At 41.3% G+C, this 5,926-nt stretch overlaps 1 long non-coding RNA gene across 1 annotated transcript; it reads right to left on the bottom strand.

Moving 5' to 3' along the window:
• Window positions 1-3,505: 3,505 nt before the first annotated feature.
• Window positions 3,506-5,882, bottom strand: LOC139186571 (uncharacterized). Its single transcript, XR_011570201.1, has 2 exons — window positions 5,680-5,882; window positions 3,506-5,084 (listed from the first exon to the last, which is right to left on the bottom strand). It is a non-coding gene; the product is annotated as an uncharacterized lncRNA (long non-coding RNA).
• Window positions 5,883-5,926: the final 44 nt, after the last annotated feature.

Genomic DNA, 5,926 nt, shown 5'->3' with positions numbered 1-5,926 from the left:
AATAAAAGTGGTCCCCTAAAGGTAATTAGGTCCTGTGTGTGTGTTAGACGCTCAGTTGTGTCTGACTCTGCAACCACATGGATCATAGCCCACCAGGCTCCTCCGTCCACGGAATTCTCCAGACAAGAATATTGGAGTAGGTAGCCATTCCCTTCTCCAGTGGATCTTCCCAAACCATGGATCAAACCCAGGTCTCCAACATTATAGGTGGTTTCCTTACCATTTGAACCACCAGTGAGGCCCAGTTAGGTCCTAGTCCCTGGAATCTACAAGTATGCCCTATTTGGATTTGGAAAAAGGGTCTTGGCAAATGTGATCAAGTAAAGGATCTTGAGATGAGAGATTACACTGTATCATCTAGGTCAGCCCCAAATGCAGTCACAAGTGTCCTTAGAAAAGCAGAGAGAGGCAGAGGGAGGTATGATACAGATCCACAGAGGAGTTGGTGTGAATGTAGAGGCAGAGATTAGAGTGATACAGGCCAGGAATGCCAGCAACATTCTCTTCTCCCGGAGAAGCTGGAGAGGCAAGCAGCAGATTCTTCTCTAGAGGCTCCAGGGGGAGTGTGCCGGTGCTAATATCTTGATTTTGGCCCACTGGAACTAATTTCAGACTTCTGGCCTCCAGAACTGTGGGAGAGTACATTTCTGTTGCTTTAAACCAACAAGTTTATGGTAATTATAATTTACTAATACCGTGCCCCTGTGTTGTTATCCAAGTCTCAGTTTACTGTCATCTCCTTCCCCTTCCATCTGGTACTTCCAAGAAGAGTTTCCAAAAGCATCCTAGAGTTTCCAAAGCATCCTAGCATCCTTTTGTTTATCTCTTCTGCCAGGCACTGTGACAAGTACTTTACAAGTTCACTGAATCCTCCTAAATCCTATTAGGTAGATCCTAAAGTTATTCCTGTTCTACAGATGAGTAAGATGAAGTTCAGAAGAGAAGCTGGTGAAGCCATACTCATAATAGATGATGGAGCTAGTATTCCAACTCAGGTCTGCTTAGATTTAAAGCTCACACTTTTAACTTCTATATTGTACTACCTCCAGCTCTCTGGATTAAATCAGGGTTTTAATTCTCATATCTACTGCTGATGTTTTGGCAAGTTCATCTGAGGGATATTTTCAAGGAGTCTGTACCAATGGAGACCAAACATGTCTTTGTTCTAGCTCAAGGAACCGAAGTGCCATTTTTTAGAAAAGAGAAGAAAATGGCCAATTCTAGCATCACAGAAAGCTCAGTTTAAAAAGACATCAGAGATCCATTTATTCAAATTCCTCATTTTATATATGATGAAGCTGGGTTTACAGAAGGAGAGGGGCTTGCTTAGGGTCACCTATAGAGGCTTTAACTGGTAAAGCTGGAATTGAAGTCCCAGTTGCACTTCAAACCTGGGGTTGATTATTCTGCACTGTTCAAAGTCAAGTGTGTTGCTATGGTCTAAAAAGCTGATGAAATTCTGGGAACTTGCAAGCAGGAAAATGGAAAAATGGGTCCCATCTTTCTTAAAGCTATGGTGCCCAATTTTCACCTAGGATAACCCACAGGGCTGCAGCCACTGAGCTGGTCTAGAGGATTAGGAGGGAGAAGCTTCTGCACTGGGATAGAGATTGAAGAGACCATGATAATGTGACCATGTCCCAAATGGGAAAAAAGATATGACAAAAATTCATGAATTCCTAGAACTGAAGAGATTTCTGAAAATCTTGACAGTAGCAGCTTTGAACAAATAAATGGAAGTAAGTTGTATCTTACACTTAGCAAGGTACTTGTTTGGGAAACTCAACATGTCTAATTATACTAAAGGGTGGACATTCTTTATCCATCTTTAAATGCATCCACTAATAAATATTAAATCCCTGCAGATCTCTGCTTTCATGGATAATAAGGTGGTTTTTTAAAAACATAATATATTTAAAGTACTGCATACAGTCTTGGTAACAAGTCCTTTAAAATGCTGTTACTAAGAAAGAACTTGAAGATGTCACAAACAGATGGAAAGATACAGTGTGTTCTTGAATTGGAAGAAATAATATTTTTAAATGGCTATACTAACCCAGGCAATCTATAATTTGATACAGTCCCTACCAATCTACCACGGCATTTTTCACAGAACAAGAACAAATAATTTCAAAAACTATATGGTAATACAAAAGACCCTAGATAACCAAAACAATCTTGAGAAAGATCAACAAAGCAGGAAGAATCATGCTCTCTGACTTCAGATCACACTATAAAGCTACAGTAATCAAGACAGTATGGTATTGGCACAAAAACAGAGACATTATGGTCAATTAAACTATGACTAAGAGTCGGACACGACTGAGCAACTTCACTTTCACTTTTCACTTTCATGCATTGGAGAAGGAAATGGCAACCCACTCCAGTGTTCTTGCCTGGAGAATCCCAGGGACCCAGGGACGGGGGAGCCTTGTGGGCTGCCGTCTATGGGGTCGCACAGAGTCGGACACGACTGAAGTGACTTAGCAGTAAGGAAGCAAAAATATACAAAGAGCAAAGACAGTCTCTTCAATAAGTGGTGCTGGGAATACTGGGCACCTAGATATAGAAGAATGAAATTAGAACATTCTCTAACACCACATACAAAAATAAACTCTAAATGGACTAAAGAGCTAAATGTAAGACCTGAAAACATTAAACTCCTAGAATAAAACATAGGCAGAACATTCTTTGACACAAATCATAGCATTGTTTTTTGGATCAGTCTCCTACAGCTAAGGAAATAAAAGCAAAAATAATCAAATGGGACCTAACCAAACTTACAAGCTTTCGCATTGCAAAGGAAACCATTGATAAAACAAAGTGACAACCTACTGAATGGAGTCACTTCCCTGGTGGCTCAGTTGGTAAAAGCATCCACTTGCAATGCAGGAAACCCAGGTTCAATCCCTGGGTCAGAAAGATCCCCTGGGGAAGGAAATGGCAACCCACTCCAGTATTCTTGCCTGGAAAATTCCATGGATGGAGGAACCTGATAGGCTATAGTCCATGCAGTCCCATAGACTCGGACACGACTGAGTGACTTTACTTTCACTGCATGGAATAAAATGTTTGCAAATAATATGACCAATAATAGGTTAATTGAAAGTATATAAACAGCTCATACAACTCAATATCAAAAAAACAAACAACCCAGTTAAAAAATGGGCAGAAGATCTGAACAGACATTTCTCCAAAGAGGTAATGCAGATTACCAATAGGCACATGCAAAGATGCTCAAAACTGCTAATCATCAGGGAAATGCAAGTCAGAACCACAGAGAGCTATCACCTCCCATCCGAAGGAATGGCTGTCATCGATAGGACCACAAACAGAACTACCATATGACCTGGCAATTTCACATCTGGATATACATTTGAAAAAAATGAAAACACTAATTGAAAAAGATACATGCACCCTAATGTTCATACCAGAATTATTTACAATTACCAAGATATGGAAGCAACCTAAGTGTCAATCAACAGATGATTGAATGAAGAAGATGTGATATTGATATATTTATTTAATGGAATACTACTCAGTCATAAAAAAGAATGAACATTTTGCCATTTGCAACATCGATGGATTTGGGAGGGCATTCAGTTCAGTTCAGTTCAGTCGCTCAGTCGTGTCTGACTCTTTGCGACCCCATGAATCGCAGCACACCAGGCCTCCCTGTCCATCACCAACTTCCAGAGTTCACTCAAACTCGTGTCCATCGAGTTGGTGATGCCATCCAACCATCTCATCCTCTGTCGTCCCCTTCTCCTCCTGCCCCCAATCCCTCCCAGCATCAGTCTTTTCCAATGAGTCAACTCTTCACATGAGGTGGCCAAAGTATTGGAGTTTCAGCTTTAGCATCAGTCCTTCCAAAGAACACCCAGGACTGATCTCCTTTAGGATGGACTGGTTGGATCTCCTTGGAGTCCAAGGGACTCTCAAGAGTCTTCTCCAACACCACAGTTCAAAAGCATCAATTCTTCGGCGCTCAGCTTTCTTCACAGTCCAACTCTCACATCCATACATGACCACTGGAAAAACCATAGCCTTGACTAGATGGACCTTTGTTGGCAAAGTAATGTCTCTGCTTTTGAATATGCTATCTAGGTTGGTCATAACTTTCCTTCCAAGGAGTAAGTGTCTTTTAATTTCATGGCTGCAGTCACCATCTGCAGTGATTTTAGAGCCCCCAAAATAAAGTCTGACACTGTTCCTACTGTTTCCCCATCTGTTTGCCATGAAGTGATGGGATCAGATGCCATGATCTTCGTTATCTGAATGTTGAGCTTTAAGCCAACTTTTTCACTCTCCTCTTTCACTTTCATCAAGAGGCGTTTTAGTTCCTCTTCACTTTCTTCCATAAGGGTGGTGTCATCTGCATATCTGAAGTTATTGATATTTCTCCCAGCAATCTTGATTCCAACTTGTGCTTCTTCCAGCCCAGCATTTCTCATGATGTACTCTGCATATAAATTAAATAAGCAGGGTGACAATACACAGTCTTGACGTACTCCTTTTCATATTTGGAACAAGTCTGTTGTTTCATGTCTGGTTCTAACTGTTGCTTCCTGACCTGCATGTAGGTTTCTCAAGAGGCAGGTCAGGTGGTCTCGTATTCCCATCTCTTTCAGAATTTTCCACAGTTTATTGTGATCCACACAGTCAAAGGCTTTGGCATGGTCAATAAAGCAGAAATAGGTATTTTTCTGGAACTCACTTACTTTTTCCATGATCCAGCAGATGTTGGCAATTTGATCTCTAGTTCCTCTGCCTTTTCTAAAACCAGCTTGAGCATCTGGAAGTTCACAGTTCACGTATTGCTGAAGCCTGGCTTGGAGAATTTTGAGCATTACTTTACTAGCGTGTGAGATGAGTGCAATTGTGTAGTAGTTTGAGCATTCTTTGGCATTGCCTTTCTTTGGGATTGGAATGAAAACTGACGTTTTCCAGTCCTGTGGCCACTGCTGAGTTTTCCAAATTTGCTGGCATATTGAGTGAGCACTTTCACAGCATCATCTTTCAGGATTTGAAATAGCTCAACTGGAATTCCATCACCTCCACTAGCTTTGAGGGCATTATGCTAACTGAAATAAGTCAAAGAAAGATAAATACTGTATGATATCACTTATACATAGAATTTTTAAAAACCCAACAAATTAGTAACTATAACAAACAAGAAACAGATTCATGGATATGCAGAACAAACTAGTGGTTACCACTGGGGAGAGGGAAGTGAGGAGGGGCAATGTTTTAAGGGTAGGGGATTAAGAGGTACAAACTGTTATGTATAAAATAAGTTACAAGGATCTATTTTACAACACAGGGAATATAGATGATATTTTATAGTAACTATAAATCGAGTATAACCCTAAAGATTGTGAATCACTATACTGTAACATATAATATTATACATCAACTATACTTCAATAAAAATAATTATTTAAGAAAGCTTTAAAACATGCTGTCGCTGCTGCTGCTGCTGCTAAGTGGCTTCAGTCGTGTCCGACTCTGTGCGACCCCATAGACGGCAGCCCACCAGGCTCCCCCGTCCCTGAGATTCTCCAGGCAAGAACACTGGAGTGGGTTGCCATTTCCTTCTCCAATGCATGAAAGTGAAAAGTGAAAGTGAAGTCGCTCAGTCGTGTCCGACTCTTCGCGACCCCATGGACTGCAGCCTACCAGGCTCCTCCGTCCATGGGATTTTCCAGGCAAGAGTACTGGAGTGGGGTGCCATTGCCTTCTCCGATGCTGTTGCTAAAACATTAATTAATAATAGTAGCTGTAACAGCCACTATCTTTAAGACACGTTCGCTTCAGAGACTATATATCCCAAGCTCTCTTTGCTTGCCTTCCATCGCCCATTGCATTCTGGGGCTTGTAGTCCGGAAGTGAGTGGATGATTCATGGGCACGCAGGCGTAGTGTCG

This window comes from Bos indicus, chromosome 13, assembly GCF_029378745.1.
Source record: "Bos indicus isolate NIAB-ARS_2022 breed Sahiwal x Tharparkar chromosome 13, NIAB-ARS_B.indTharparkar_mat_pri_1.0, whole genome shotgun sequence".
NCBI classification, from domain to species: Eukaryota; Metazoa; Chordata; class Mammalia; order Artiodactyla; family Bovidae; genus Bos; species Bos indicus.
The sequence above is the reverse complement of the archived record's forward strand: the minus strand, read 5'-3'. Positions and strand labels throughout refer to the sequence as shown.